This window comes from Pelodiscus sinensis, chromosome 5 (assembly GCF_052426305.1).
Source record: "Pelodiscus sinensis isolate ZL-2025 chromosome 5, ASM5242630v1, whole genome shotgun sequence".
Classification (NCBI taxonomy): domain Eukaryota; kingdom Metazoa; phylum Chordata; order Testudines; family Trionychidae; genus Pelodiscus; species Pelodiscus sinensis.
This window is the reverse complement of record NC_143056.1, coordinates 110,208,180-110,224,302: the sequence shown is the minus strand read 5'-3', so window position 1 is coordinate 110,224,302 and position 16,123 is coordinate 110,208,180. Positions and strand designations below refer to the sequence as shown.

The window sequence follows — 16,123 nt, the reverse complement described above, 5'->3', positions numbered from 1 at the left end:
TAGGGGTAGAAAAGCATAGGTTAGTTTGTCTGCCCAATTGAGCAACAGGGCATCCAGGGCCCAGAGTTCTTGCCCAGACCCACTCTAGAGCAGTACTTGTGGCATTTCGCATTGTGAAACGTGGCAAACAAGACTATGACTAGAAAGCTCCACTTCTGGAGTACAGTATGCAGAACTTGTGGGTGGATCTCCCACTCATTTCTGATGAAAGTTTCGGCCGAGATGGTCTGCCATCACTTTTTGCTTTCCTGGGAGACAGACTGCCAAGACGCTCACGTGATGCTCGATGCAGAGATCGTGGGTCTGTTGATTATTGTTTGACTCAATAGAGCTAGGGATTGGAAATGTTGAAGTACTGGTGCTTGGACACAATCTAGCCTTGTGCCAATGAATTTCACCTCCTGAGTAGGAGTCAGGTGGACTTCTGTGTGTTTATCTGTAAGCCCAGTGTGTTGAACAAGTTGATCTTGTTGTGGACTCCTCTGCTAGCTGGCCTGTGCGAGCTACTATAAGGCAGATTTTCAGATATGGAAAGATTATTACTCCTGATCTTGTTAAGTAAGCTATGGCTACCGTAGGGATCTTTGGAAATACCCTTAGACCTGAGGAAAGTCCCAAGGGAAGGACACGGTATTGGTAGTGATGATCTTTTAGGGCGAATCTGAGCAATTTCCTCTGTGACAGGCAAACTGTAATGTGGATGTAAGCATCTTGTAGGTCAAGGGATGATATCCAGTTTCCGTTTTCCAAAGACATTTTAGCGTTGCCAGCGTTATGGTGTTTCTTTAGGTATTTGTTCAGTCTGTGAGGGTTCAAGATGGGTCTCTAACCTCATGGTTTTGTTGGAGTCAAAAGGTAACAGGAATAAACCCCTTCTCCCTTTGTGGGGAAGGGGGTTGAGTTGGAGGGAAGAGAGAAAAGGGATAGTATAACCCTTGGAGATGATCTCCAAAGCCCATCTGTCTGAAGTCATATGGGACTAGACCTGATGGAAAGGGTGGAGCCTGTATTGGTGTTGGCTCCTGGTAGCAGTTGATGTCAAACTCTTGGCCAATTCCTCCAAATGTCTGTCTAGAGTTTGCAGGCTGGGACAAAGTAGACTGGTCCAGAGGCTGTCTCCTCTTTTGCTGTCACTGATGCCGCTTTAAGTCATACCCTCTCTTTTGGGAGGTGTATGAGGGCCATCTAGTGTGAGGAGTGTAGAGGCGGTTCTGCTGCTTCTTAGGCTGAGGGACATACATGCCTAAGCTCTTCAGTGTAGCCCTAGACTTTTTAAGTGTATGTAGAGTTGCATCCATGAATGTAGAAAATGGTTTTTGACCTTCAAAGGGAAGATCCTTAACTGTAATTTGCATGTCCCTAGGAAATACTGAGAGGTGAAACCAGGCCCTGTGCATGATGATGGATGTCACCAAGGAATGGGATGTCGTGTCCACCAAATCTATAGAGACCTGCAGCGCCGTCTCAGCAATAAGTGACCCTTCTTCCAGATTGGACTTAGATGGGGCCTTGTGTTCCTCTGGGAGGTGTTCGATAAAAAAATTCATTTTGTCAAAGAGGTTGTAAGTGTACTTTGATAGGAGGGCTGAATAATTAGCAAGCCTAAATTGCAGGGATGTGGATGAATAGGCCTTGTGTACCAAAATATCAAGCCTCTTCCAGTCTTTGTTAAGTGGTGTTGACTTGAAGTGGGTGTGTTTGCCCCTGGTGTGAACTACTTCGACCACAAGGGAGTTGACAGGTAGGTGGGTTAATAGGAACTCTGCCCCTTAGAAGGCACATAATACTTCACGTCAGCCCTTTTGGATGTTGGTGAGATGGAGGCTGGAGTCTGCCAAATGATTTTTGCTGGGTCCAGGATGGCATTTTCTGTTCCCCCTTGCAGCCAAGAGGTACAGACAGGGATGACCCCACAACTGCAAAAGGCCTGAGTAACCTCCAATTTGACAGACCACTAGTGCATTTGAAACTAGTGGCTGAGGTTGTCCGCCAGTGAGTTCTGAGACCCTGGCAGGTACAAGGCCAAGAGGTGCATCTTGTTGCGCACATTCAACTCCCACAGCGACACTACCTCCTTGCACGAGGGAATAGAGTGAACACCACCCTGTCTGTTGATACAAAACATCACTGTGGCATTGTCCATGCGAACCAAGAAACACCTCCCCCTTACTTTGTTCAAAAAAGGGCAGACAGGCCAATCGGACAGATCTGAGTTCCTTTACATTGATGTTCATCGAACATTCTGTTCAAGACCAGACATCAGAGCCCCATAGCACACATGGAGAGGGTCCAGCCACCAACGAAGAGCCTCTATCACCAACAGCAGTACAGTTATCACTCTGTCCAGGTGGCAAGATGGCCTATCTCATCTGTAAGGGGTGGAGACAGAGTCTGGCAAAGGGGACGACACGAGTGCTAGAAGCCATGTGCCCCAACAGCTGAAGGCAAGTCCTGGACATCATGACCGGGTGCATTCCCAGACCCCAAAATCAGTCTGCATATGATCTCAAAACGGGGCTGGCAGACGGACTCCCTGGCAGCCAGGGCATCCAAATGTGTCCTTACAAACTATGACTTGTGTGGATGACATGGTCAACTTTTGAAGGTTCAGCAATAAACCCAACCAGCTGAACGTAGCCATGATATGCTCCACGTGAGCCCTGACCACCACTTTGGAGGGTCCCTTAACCAACCAGTCAGCTAGGTAAGGGAAGACCTGAACCCCTCAGAAATGCTGCCACTGCCATGCACTTTGTAAAAACCCTTGGCACAGCAGAGAAGCCAAAAGGCAACACCTAGAACTGAACATGGGAACCTCCTGCCATGAAACAAAGGAACCTTCAATGAACCAGAAAGTATGCATCCACATGAAAGTATGCATCCTTCAGACTGAGAACAGTATACTACTCCCCCAGATGCAATGAAGGGATAACAGAAACCAAGGATGCCCTATGGAATTTTAACTTCTTGAAGTATCTGTTTAGATCGTGTAGATCCAAAATGAGACGCAGCTCACCCTTCACTTTCGGGGTAAGGAAATAACGGGAATAAAACCCCGTGCCCTTTAACTATAGAAGGACCTCCTCTATTGCTCCTACCTCGAGGAGCATCTCCACCTCCTGATGCAGGAGCTGCCTGAAAAGGGATGGGGCAGGGAAATAGGAAGCTGAGGTAAATAGAAACTGAATGGCCTATCCCCACCTTTATAATGGGAAGAGATCTCAATTTAAACCAGAAATGACTAAAATACATCTGAAGCTAGTATTGCGTCATACATGATATGAACTGCATCATGTTATTCCTAGAAGTCATGGATGTTTTGCTGCATAATGACAATGTTTTCCCATCAATTCCAGTTGGTCATGCAGTCCATATGAAGGAAACCTATGACAACATGAAACAACTTTTGAGGTGCATAAACTATGACCAACATCAGTGGCAGTTTTGTGGCGATTTGAAGGTTGTTGCTCTCTTGCTTGGTCTGCAGACTGGATACACAAAGTACTGCTGTTTTCTCTGCAAATGGGATAGTCGTGCAAGAGATTCCCACTACATCAAGATAGATTGGCCACTCCGACAGTCATTGGAGCCTGGGAGGAAAAGTGTTCAGCATCCACCACTTGTTGAATCAAGGAAGATTTTGTTACCACCCTTACACATCAAGCTGGGTCTGATGAAGAACTTTGTCAAGGCCATGGACAAAACACAAGCAGCTTTCAAGTACCTCCGTGGAAAATTTCCAAGGTTAAGTGAAGCTAAGATAAAGGAAGGTGTCTCTGTTGGTCCTCAGATTCGTGAACTTCTTCGAGATGATGTATTTGACTATGCACTGTGTGGCAAGGAAAAGACGGCATGGAAAGCCTTCCAGTTAGTGGCAATACATTTTCTTGGAAACAACAAGGCAGACAACTACAGGCTGTTGGTGGAAAACCTCCTCAAGGCATACAAAAGCCTTGGTTGCAACATGTCACTAAAGACATATTTTTTGCACTCTCATCTAGATTTTTTTCCACCGAACTACAGAGCAGTGAGCGACGAGCATGGTGAGTGATTTCACCAGGACATTGCAACAATGGAGAAACGCTATCAGGGCAAATGGAGCCCATCAAAGCTTGCAGACTATTGCTAGACAGTAACAAGAGATGCTCCATTTAATGAATTCAAGAGACAAGCCAAGAAGCTCCGAGTAGACACTGAATAGGACTAAACTATGTACATAATAGTTTTTTGCCTTTTGTTTCGTAATACATTTTATTCATATAACTCTTTTGCTGATTTTTAAAGTGTTACATAAACAGGACAGGTGAAATATTATCATGTAAAGCAACCATAAACACATGAAAACACCGAGGTTTACAATTTATGATTAAAACTCTACTATCTACACAATATACATAGATGTAAAATGTAACAACTTAAATATCTTGGAAACAGTAGCCAATCAGTTGTTTTAATTGTCATATTTGAATTCAGCACATCAAAATACATAATAAATAGCACATTTTATCTCTGACGCAGACGACTTCTAAAAAATTGTAGACCAGTGTTATCTTCTCCAGCACTCTTGGGAGAAGTGGAATAGGAGGGAAAGCATAGAGAAGATGGTGGTGAGTCCAGCTGATCAGGAACACATCCCCCAGAGATTTGGGGCCCAGACTGGCCCTGGAACAGTATCTGGGACATTTGGTGTTGTGATGTGTGGCAAACAAGTCTATACTGGGGTGCCCCCAGCATTGGAATATGGAAAGAACCACTTTGTGATTGAGTTCCCTCTTATGTTGAGGAAGAAAGAGTTACTCACCTTGTGCAGTAACGGTTGTTCTTCGAGATGTGTCCCTGTGGGTGCTCCACTCTGGGTGCTGGTGCATCCTCGCGCCGGCGACCGGAGACTTTTCTAGCTGTTTCTGCCGCGGCGCGCAGGCGCCGTGGCGCCCTCTAGTGTTGTTCGAACTGAAGGGCGCCTGCGCGCGCGGCTCCTCCGTTCCTTCTCTACCCACCAGAGCATCAGGCTCCAAGCAGGGGAAGGAGGGAGGGTAGTGGAGCACCCACGGGGACACATCTCGAAGAACAACCGTTACTGCACAAGGTGAGTAACTCTTTCTTCTCCTTCGAGTGGTCCCCGTGGGTGCTCCACTCTGGGTGACTACACAGCAGTTGTCGGCTCGCGGAGGTGGGTTTGGAGCCGTGTGGTAGTAACTGTAGACAGCACTGCTTGTCCAACCGCCATAGAAGATGCTATCGAGGTGGAGAGAGTATAGTGTTGTGCAAAGGAATGGTCGGATGACCAGGTAGCGGCGTTGCAAATGTCTTGTAATGGCACATTATGGAGAAAAGCGGTCGTGGCAGCCACTGCTCTAGTGGAATGAGCTGTGATAAGTCCAGGTAAATCTTTGTTATATAAAGTATAAGAGGTCTTGATGCAGGATGTAATCCATTTAGAGATTCTTTGAGATGAGACTGCTTGTCCCTTAGATCTATCCGCGTATGAGATACAGAGTCTAGGCGAGGCCCGCCATGGTCTCGTGCGATCTATGTAAAACGCCAAAGCTCGTTGGACGTCGAGAGTGTGCCACACGGCGTGGGTCGGTTCAGTGTGTGGTTTAGGAAAGAATGCAGGTAAGTGTATGGGTTCATTCACGTGGAAGGGAGAGAGTACTTTAGGTAGGAACTTAGGGTGGGGTCTAAGTACCACCCTGTCCTGTAAAAACACAGTATATGGGGGGTCAGCCATCAGAGCTGCAAGCTCACTCACCCTCCTACTGGAGGTGATGGCGACCAGGAAAGCCACCTTCATCGACAAATGAGAGAACGAGCAGGTTGCTATCGGCTCGAACGGGGGTTTTGTGAGGCTTTTGAGGACATGGTTCAGGTCCCAAATGGGGACTGGCGGACGAACCGGAGGAAAGGTGTTCTGCAGGCCTTTGAAGAAGCGCTTGGTTATTGGGTCAGCGAGGAAAGAAGAGCTTGGAGGGTGATGGTGGAAAGCTGCTATGGCCGCGGCATGGACCTTAATAGTACTAAGTGCTAGACCGGAATGTTTCAGAGAGAGTAAGTAGTCCAATAAGTCATGTATTGGAGCAAGGTGTGGTGGGTCTGCATGAGTCTGAGCATACCATAGGGAAAAACGCGTCCACTTGTAGCGGTAGGTCTTCCTAGTAGAGCGTCTGCGACTATTAATTAATATGTGTCTTACTTGTTCTGAGCAGGCAGTTTCGGCATCATGGAGCCATGAAGGAGCCAAGCGTGGAGCTTCAGCCTGGTGATGTCCGGGTGAAGGGTTTGACCGTGATCTTGTGAGAGGAGGTCGCAGCGTGGAGGGAAGGGATACGGTTCTGCTATCATCATTTTGAGGAGGTAAGGATACCATGTTCATCTGGGCCAAGCAGGTGCCACCAAAATCACGCGTGCCTGACTCAATCTGATCTTGTCCAGGACTCTGTGCAGGAGTGGGAGGGGGGGAAAGGCGTAGAGGAGGGAGGCGTTCCATGCGATGGAAAGGGCGTCTCCGAGGGAATTCCTGCCCAGGGCTCCCCTGGAGCAATAGAGGTGGCACTTGCGATTGTTCTTTGTGGCGAAAAGGTCCACTTCCGGTTGGCCCCAAAGACGGAAGATCGGTGTGAGGGCGCGTTTGTCGATCTCCCACTCGTGCTGGTCCATGAATGTGCGACTTAAGGTGTCTGCTGTGACATTGAGTATTCTGGGAAGGTATACTGCAGAGGGGGTGACCCCATGGGATAGGCACCAGGTCCAAAATTTGGTGGCTTCCGAGCATAGAGAAGGGGAGCGAGCGCCACCCTGACGGTTGATGTAATACATGCATGTGGTATTGTCCGTCATAATGGTGATGGTCTTGTGAGCTATGTGCTGAGTGAAATGCTGGCATGCGTATCTGACTGCCCGTAGCTCGAGAATGTTGATGTGGAGTGCTTGCTCTACGAAAGACCATTTGCCTTGGGCTGTGATGGTTCCCAGATGAGCCCCCCATCCCATGAGTGATGCATCTGTTATGAGTGTTAGAGTAGACGCTGGACATTGAAAGGGGACACCGTGTAGCATGTTTCGAGGGGTTGTCCACCAGAGCATAGAATTGATAACGCGAGGTGGGATCGCAACATGCTTGCTCATTTGGTCTCTGAAGGGTTTGTATACCGTAGTGAGCCAGGACTGAAGGGGCCTCATGTGGAGTCTGGCGAGATTGACGACGTAAGTCGTAGAGGCCATGTGCCCTAGGATTTTGAGGCAATGGCGGATCGTGACAGTAGGTGCCGCCTGTGTTGCTCGGACAAGGTCGCAGATCGTTGCGAACCTGTGATCGGGAAGAGTGGCCCTTGCTGTGATCGTATCGAGGAGGGCACCTATGAATTCCAGTTTCTGTGTGGGACGCAAAGTGGATTTTGCGTAATTTACGTGGAACCCGAGACTGAGTAGGAGGTCTACTGTGGTGTCTGTCATGGCCTTTGCTTCTTGGAAAGACGCAGCTTTTATGAGGCAATCGTCCAGGTATGGAAATATTATGATGCCTTGGCGTCGGAGAAAGGCCATTACGACTGATAGAGTCTTGGAGAATACCCTGGGAGCCGTAGAAAGGCCAAACGGGAGTACTCTGTATTGGTAATGTTGGGTACCCACTATAAATCGTAGAAAGCGTCTGTGAGCAGGATGAATTGTAATATGGAAGTACGCGTCTTGAAGGTCGAGAGCCGAAAGCCAATCGTGTTGGTCGAGAGAGGGAATGATAGTTGAAAGGGTAACCATCTTGAAACGGTGGTATGCAATGTATTTGTTGAGGCGCCTGAGATCTAAAATGGGACGCCAGCCTCCTGTCTTCTTCTGGGTTAGGAAGTACGTCGAGTAGAATCCCCGGCCGCGGAATTGTGTTGGTACGTGTTCTACTGCGCCCAGTTGAATGAGGCGTGAGACTTCCTGTAGGAGTGCGGTTTCGTGAGAGGGGTCCCTGAAAGAGGGAAGGGTAGGAGGGTGGTTGGGCGGGGTAGAGGTAAAGGGGATGACGTAGCCAGACTGGACTAGATTCAAAACCCACTTGTCCGAGGTAATGAAGGACCATTGGTGGAAAAAAGCTTGGAGGGGGTAGTGAAATTGTAGGGTAGCTATCGGGAGGGTCGGCGGATTGGCCTCCTGGCTCTCGACCAGGCCTTCAAACCTGCTGCTTGCCAGCCAGGGGATGAGGTGTGGCATGTTGCTGTTGACGCTGAGGTCTACGGCGAAGTGGTCTTTGTTTACGGAAATCGTATTTGGGCTGTTGACGGAATGGTTCCCTGGGTCGTTGGTAAGGCTGATACCTATTCCTTCTAAAAGGAGGAGTGTACATTCCTAGAGTTCTAAGGGTTGTACGGGAGTCCTTCATAGAATGTAGCACCTCATCGGTCTTTGATGCAAATAGATTGGTGCGATCAAAGGGTAAATCCTCGACCTTTTGTTGAAGGTCCCTAGGGACTCCAGAGGGTTGTAGCCATGACATTCGGCGTAGGACTATTGCGGAGGCTGTAATTCGAGCCACAGTGTCTGCCACGTCCATGGCTGACTGTAAAGCTGTGCGTGAAATGGCCAGGCCCTCCTGCATAATGCTACGGAGGGTTGGGCGTTTATGCTCCGGGAGATGTTGAAGAAGGTCCTGGAGCTTCGCGTAATTGGCATTATCATAGTCTGCCAGCATAGCGGTATAATTGGCCGCTCTAAGGAGTAGTGTGGAAGAAGAATAGACCTTTCGGCCCATAATGTCCACCTTTTTGTGATCCCTGTCTTGTGGGATTGATCTTAAATTAGGCTGTTTACCCTTGTGTCGGACCGAATCTACTACCAGGGAGTTAGGGGGTGGATGGGTGAACAGAAAGTCCATATCCTTGGGAGCGATAAAATATTTGCGGTCTACTCTCTTGTTTGTTGGTGTAATGGACGCTGGCGTTTGCCAAATGTTGTTGGCTGGGTCCATAATAGCCTCATCCATCGGGATGGCGATTCTGGTAGCTGTTGGGGGTTGAAGTGAGCGGAGAAGTCGATATTGTTTGACCTGGACCTCCTGAAGATCTTTTTCTTGAGCTAGTGCTACTCGTTTAAAGAGCTCTTGAAACTTTTTAGTGTCATCTCCCGACGGTGGGGCATCAGTGGTGACCGCTTCGTCTGGGGAGGAAGAGGAGTTGTGCATCGGAGATCTGGTCTCGCCGTCAGAAAGTGAATCATGGCCATCCGAAGGAGCAGGAGAGTTTGGCTCTGTAGCTGATGTGGTAGCAGGCGGAGAGGCTGGAGGTGGCCTAGAGACTGTAGATGAGGGTCGGTGGTGAGACCTCTTTGGGTGTGGACTCCACGGTTGCCATTGTGTGGCGTATGGCGGTGGTGGATATGGGTATTGGTGTGGATACCATTGGTGCGGAGGGGGAGGGTATGCGTACTGAACCGCAGGCATTTGCCAGGATGGAAGTCTTTGAGACGGGCTGGAATGTTGTGATGAGAATCTGCTTCTAGGTTCGGTTCCGATGCCACTAGCTGAAGAATGGTGTGATCTGATAGAATGGATGGAGGAAGCTGGGGATGGCGGTGCCGACGAGGCGTGACTCCGCACCGGGGATCGGTACCGGCTTCGGCTTTGAGAGGGTGCCGAGCGGTGCGGTTTCGGCGGTGATGTCGGTGCCGACGTACCTCTCTGCACCGAGGTTTTACTGGATAGGCTTTCGGTGCGGGCTTTCTTCGGTGCAGGGCCCGGTGCCGTTAGGTGTTGTTTCGGTACCGAGCGCTCCATAGACGGTGCCGTCGGAGCCGATGACGGCTTAGGTGCCGAAGCGGCCGGTGCCGTTGCCTTTTGATTCGGCTCAGAATGAGCTCTCTTATGCGGTGCCTGCGTCTTAGACCGCGGCGCACCGGAGGTTCCCGGCATGTCCACAGTGCTCACCGGCGATCCTGAGGACATAGCTGAAGCCGGAGGGAGAGCAGATTTTGATGTCGCGGAGGAAGAATGGGTAGGAGGTTGATCTTTCTCCATACCCTTAGCTTGCTGAGGCGAATCGTCTGAGGAGGGACGGAGCAACTTCTCATATAAGAGAGTCGTGAGTCTGTTGGCTCTGTCACGTCGCGCTCTGGCTGTTAGCTTAGAGCAGTGCTGGCACTTCTGCGTCTGGTGTGCCTCCCCCAGACACTTAATGCACGCAGAGTGTCCGTCGGACGCCGGCATGGCATCCCGACATGATTCGCAGGGCTTAAAGCCCGGCGAGCCGGGCATGAAGGGCTGGGGAACAAGCGGCGAACCGCAACCGGGGAAAAATTTTTTTTTTTTTTTTTTTTTGGTTTAACTGGTTAGGGGGGGGTCTAAGAACTTGGATAATGAGGAAAGAGGGGGGTAAAAACGACAATTTTAACTGTTTTTCTCTGACAGATTTGGCAGAGAGAGAGCTCCGTCTGCTGCCGAGGACGGTAGAGAAGGAACTGAGGAGCCGCGCGCGCGCAGGCGCCCTTCAGTTCGAACAACACTAGAGGGCGCCACGGCGCCTGCGCGCCGCGGCAGAAACAGCTAGAAAAGTCTCCGGTCGCCGGCGCGAGGACGCACCAGCACCCAGAGTGAAGCACCCACGGGGACCACTCGAAGGAGAAACATAGTCTGCTCAAGGCGTCTGCAATGGAATTGTCTTTGCCAGGAAGGTATGTCGCAATGAGAGTGATCTTCTGATTCATACACCAATTCCATACCTTCGTGGCTTCTGCACACAGGGACCTTGATCGGGCCCCTCCTTGTTGGTTGATGTCGTACACCGTGGTGGTGTTGTTGGAGAAGACCTGAACAATCTGACCACAGATCTTGGGAAGGAATGGCTTGCATGCATTGAACACCGCCCTGAGTTCCAGAAGATTGATGTGCTGCAGGGCTTCCTGAGCATTCCATTGGCCTTGAGCGAATTTGCCGTCGCAGTGGGCTCCCCATCCTAGGAGAGAGGCATCTGATATAACTTGGACAGTGGGATGCGGACGGTGGAAGGGAACCCCGGAGAGCATGTTGGTCAGAGAGTTCCACCACACGAGGGATCGTTTCAATGTCAGTGGCAGTGTTACTAGCCTGTGTATGTCGGAATTGCCCAATTCTATGTATGGAGGGCAGCCAATGTTGCAGACACCTGAGGCGTAGTCTGGTGTGTTGCACTACAGCACCGCCATGTGTCCCAAGAGTTGGAGGCAAGTAAGAATTGACACTCTTGGACTGATGGAAAGCGTCTGTGTGAGGTTTTGAATTTTCTGAAACCTTTCTGTAGGAAGATAGGCTTTGGCCGTCATAGAATCACGAGGGATTTTTGTGGTGTGAGCGAAGACTTCGGAACGTTCAATACAAGGCCCATATCCGTGAATAAGTCTCGTGTGACCTGAGTGGCCGACAGTGCACTTTCGAACGAATGAGTCTTGATCAGGCAATCATCCAGGTATGGGTAGATCATGATGCCTTGACAATGAAGGTACACTGCCACCACCACAAGTCTATTTGAAAACACCCTGGCTGTGTCTACACTGCACCCCTTTTCCGGAAAAGGGATGCAGATTAGACACTTTGGAATAGGCAAATCTGCGGGGGATTTAAATATCCCCCGCGGCATTTGCATTAACATGGCTGCTGCTTTTTTCCAGCTTGGGGATAAGCCGGAGAAAAGTGCCAGTCTAGACGTGATTCTCCGGAAAATAAACCCTTTTCTGGAAGATCTCTTATTCCTACTTGAAAGGTTCTCGAAGGTATGGTTAGACAGATGGGCCATATAGTTCGCCATTCTCAGTATAAGTGTGTCTGAAGAATAAACTTTCTGTCCAAAAAGATCCTTCTTGCCGGAGACTCCGACGAAGGGGAGGTAGGGTGGGAATCGAATGGACATGAGCAACACATCTCGAAGAACAACAGTTACAGGTAAGTAACCGTTCTTTTCTTCTTCGAGTGGTTGCTCGTGTCCATTCCAAGTAGGTGACTTCCAAGCCAACCCCACATATGGAGGAGGGGTTGGAGCAGTCAGACCACAAGAGCCATGGTAAAGATGAACAAACAGAACGAATTTATTCAAACAGGCAAACACACAGAAGACACGTTTTAACAACAGTGATAACTCAACATATTTACACCACAGAATTGAGGACTGCAGAGCCCACCCCTGCGTCCTCCCTGGCCTGCTGTGCTAGCGCATAGCGCACCGCAAAGGTATGTTGGGATGACCATGTAGCCGCCCTGCAAATTTCCGTAATCGGTACCTGAGCCCCAAACGCTACCAAGGACGCCTGCGCCCTGGTAGAATGTGCTTTTACCGTGGGCGGGGTTTTACCAGCCAGTTGATAACATTCCCTTATACATTGTGCGACCCAGTTTGACAAACTCTGTGTCGAAATAGGTGACCCTTTCACCCTGTCCCCAAAGGCGATAAACAACTGTTGGGATATGCGAAAAGGCTTGGTCTTATCAATGCAGAACGCCAGTGCTCGCTTAGCGTCCAGGGAATGGAGCACCCGCTCCTTAGGGGAGGCGTGGGGCTTCGGGAAGAAAACCGGGAGATAGATTTCCTGGGACAGGTGGAACGGTGACACCACCTTTGGGAGGAAGGCTGGATGAGGGCGGAGCCTCACATTACTACGTGAAAAGACAAGGTAGGGCGGATCAATAGTCAGCGCCCTTAGTTCGGAAACCCTACGAGCAGACGTAATGGCCACGATGAAAGCAACCTTCCACGAGAGGTGCTTCAGGGAATACGTAGCCAACGGCCTGAAAGGGGGCGACATAAGCCTGTGCAGGACCAAGTTGAGGTCCCAGGTGGGAAGTGGGGCCCTCAGTGAGGGATACAACTTTTCCAGGCCGATAAGGAATCTTTTAACCACTGGGTCAGAGAAGAGGGAAACTCCTGCCGTACCCACATAGAAGGTGGAGAGAGATGCCACATGGACTTTTATAGAAGAAAAAGAGAGGCCACTGGACCGAAGCTGAAAAAGATAGTCTAGAATAGTTGGGACAGGAGCCGAGGACAGGTGCACTCCTCTTCCGGACGCCCAAGACGAGAAGCGCCGCCACTTGGCAGCGTACGACCGTCTGGTAGAGGGTTTCCTACTACTGAGGAGTACCATCTGAACCTCCTGGGAACATTCCCTTTCCGGTAGATTCAGCCATGGATAAACCAGGCCGTTAGGTGGAGAGACCTGAGATTTGGGTGAACCATGGTCCCCCCGTCCCAGGGTTGAGTTAGAAGGTCCTGGACTGGAGGGAGTGCTATCTGGTCTTTGGTGAGCATGTCCACCATGATGGGGAACCAGAAATGTCTGGGCCACCTGGGGGCTATGAGAATGATTGTGGACCGAAAGGTCCTTGCCCTAGTCAACACCCTGGAAATTAGAGGGAACGGGGGAAAGGCATACAGAATGTCCTCTGGCCACATGGCAGTTAGGGCATCCCCCAAGGAATATTTCCCAAGCCCCAACAGGGAACAGTAGTTCCGGCATTTTGCATTGTGTGCCAAGGCAAACAGGTCTAGGAGGGGATAACCACACCTGCGGAAAACCTGACGCAGGACGGAGTGCTTGAGCGACCACTCATGGGCTCCGAAGGATCTGCTCAGCGTGTCTGCTAACAGATTCTTGCATCCCGGGAGATACTCTGCCTGTGGTGTGATGTCGTGTTTCACACACAGGTGCCAGAGTAGCAGAGCCTCTCTGCAGAAGGGAGGTAACCGGGCTCTCCCCTGTTTGTTGAGATAAAAGACCGCTGCTGTATTGTCCAAACGTAACAGGATCGAGAGGTGAGAGAGTCTTGGCAGGAATACTTCGCAGGCTCTTCTCACCGCTCGCAATTCCTGGACATTTATGTGCAGGGTCCGTTCTGCTGGAGACCACTGGCCCTGAGTCCTGTGCTGCCCCAGGTGTGCTCCCCATCCCAAGTCGGAAGCATCGGTGACCAGCATGAGGGATGGGGGAGGAGCACTGAAAGGTATCCCACTGCACACCACGTCCTCCTGGGTCCACCATTGTAGAGAGGTCAGGACCTTTGGGGGCACTGTTATGACTGAATCCCAAAGACCCCGGGAGTGATTGAACACCCTTGCCAACCAGGCCTGCAGAAGCCTCATCCTCATTCTGTCATAACGCACCGTGTACGTGCACACAGGCATATGGCACAGGAGCCTCGAGCAGACCTGGGGGGGTCGTGATAGGAGACCGGGTTAGCCCTGAAATCAGGTCCACTATGGAGAGGAACCTGCTCTTGGGGAGGAATGCTCTTGCTACCCTTGCGTTGAGGATGGCCCCCACAAATTCGAGATGTTGAGGGGGGTTAAGGATGACTTCTCCTTGTTCAGCATGAGCCCAAGCTTTAGAAAGAGGGCCTTCGTGAGTGACACGTGAGATCTCACCTGCTCGTACGAGCGACCTCGGATTAGCCAATCGTCGAAACGCCGCAACCACGGCCATGCATTTGGTGAACACCTTTGGTGCCGCTGACAGGCCAAAAGGGAGCACCGTAAACTGAAAATGGTGTTGGCCAACCGTAAACCTGAGGAACCTCCTGTGGCTGGTTCTGATCGCCACGTCCTTGAGATCGAGGGTTGCGTACCAGTCTCCTAACTGTAGCACTGGGATGACCGAGGCTAAGGTCACCATATTGAATTTTTGTTTTATGACCGCCTTGTTTAGATTTCTGAGGTCCAAGATGGGACGGACTCCTCCCTTTGGTTTGGGGACAACAAAATATCAGGAGTAGAATCCCCTTCCCCGCAGGTTTGGGGGAACCTCCTCTATTGCTCCCTTTGCGAGGAGCATGGACACCTCCTGACACAGGATGTGTTCGTGAGGGGTGTCCCTGAAAGAGGATGGGGAAGGGGGGTTTGAAGGCGGTGGGCCCAAGAAGAGGATGGTATAGCCTCCGTGTACTATATTTAATACCCAGGCATCTGATGTGATTAGCGCCCATGCACGGGCAAAAAGGGATAGCCTGGCCCCAAATGGGGGGCTAGGGTGGGAGACTGGTGCGGAACCCTTGAAGAGCGCGTCAAAATTGTGGCTTGCCCTGATGGGAAGGGCTGTGGGGGCCTCCCCGCTGGTTGTCTGCCCTGGGGTGACGACGGCGACCCTTAGGGCCCTGGAGGTGCGCAACCGCCCCGGAACCTCCACCGGAGGCCCGGGAGCGGTGCCTCCAGTAGTCTCCACAGGGGACCTGGGGCTGCGCCCTCCCGTTGCCTATAGGGCAGCTGGCGACGCTGCGGGGCAGGCGTGTGGATGCCCAAGGACTTCAGGGTAGACCTTGTGTCCTTTAGCGTATGGAGCCTAGAGTCGGTGTGCTCCGAGAACAAAGTTTTGCCCTCGAAAGGCAAGTCCTGGATCGTATTTTGGACATCAGGGGGAATCCCTGAAACTTGCAGCCAGGCACCCCAACGCATAACAATGCCAGATGCCACAGTGTGGGCTGCCGAATCTACTGAGTCCAGGGATGCCTGGAGAGCGGTTCAGGTAATAACCTTCCCCTCCGAAGCAATGGCTGCGAACTCCTGACAGTCCTCCACTGGGAGCCTGTCCCTGAATTTCTCCACAGCTTGCCAGGCGTTGAAGGCATACCTGCTCAACACTGCCTGTTGGTTCGCGATGCGAAGTTGCACCGCACCTGTGGTGTAAACCTTACGGCCCATTAAATCCAGCCGCTTAGGCTCCCTCGCCTTTGGAGATGGGCTAGGCTGGGGAAGCCTCTCCTTTTGGGCCATGGTCTGCACGACCAAGGATCCTGGGATGGGCTGCGAATACAGATGTTCATGCCCCGAGTGTGGGACATAATAGTGCCTCTCGACCCCTTTCAGGGTAGGGGTCAAGGACGCCAGCGTCTGCCACAGGGCATTAGTAATTTTTGCCACCGTTTTGTTTAGCGGTAAGGCCAAGCGAGTAGGAGCGTCCTCGGCAAGGATGTCCACCATTGGATCCTCAATGACGGGTTCCACCGGGATGCTCAGATTTGATGCCATGTGCCGGAGTAATTCCTGATGCGTGCGGGCATCCATAGTAGGCAGGCTTGGTGCCGGGTCTGCCAGGGACTCATCAGGGGACGACGACGAGGATGACTCCTGCATTGGTGCCGGGCCAGTCGGTGCCGACTGCGGTGCCGGCTGGACGTCTTGTGTCGCCTGCA

General features: G+C 51.0%; 1 protein-coding gene and 1 long non-coding RNA gene across 4 annotated transcripts in view; one reads left to right on the top strand and one right to left on the bottom strand.

The window, feature by feature from the left end:
• PDE3B (phosphodiesterase 3B) overlaps window positions 1–16,123 on the bottom strand; it is a 264,706-nt gene that overhangs the window by 73,598 nt on the left and 174,985 nt on the right. The window lies entirely within an intron of this gene.
• Window positions 5,107–11,480, top strand: LOC142829226 (uncharacterized). The gene is made up of 3 exons (XR_016349707.1): window positions 5,107–5,616; window positions 6,207–6,354; window positions 10,385–11,480. It is a non-coding gene; the product is annotated as an uncharacterized LOC142829226 (long non-coding RNA).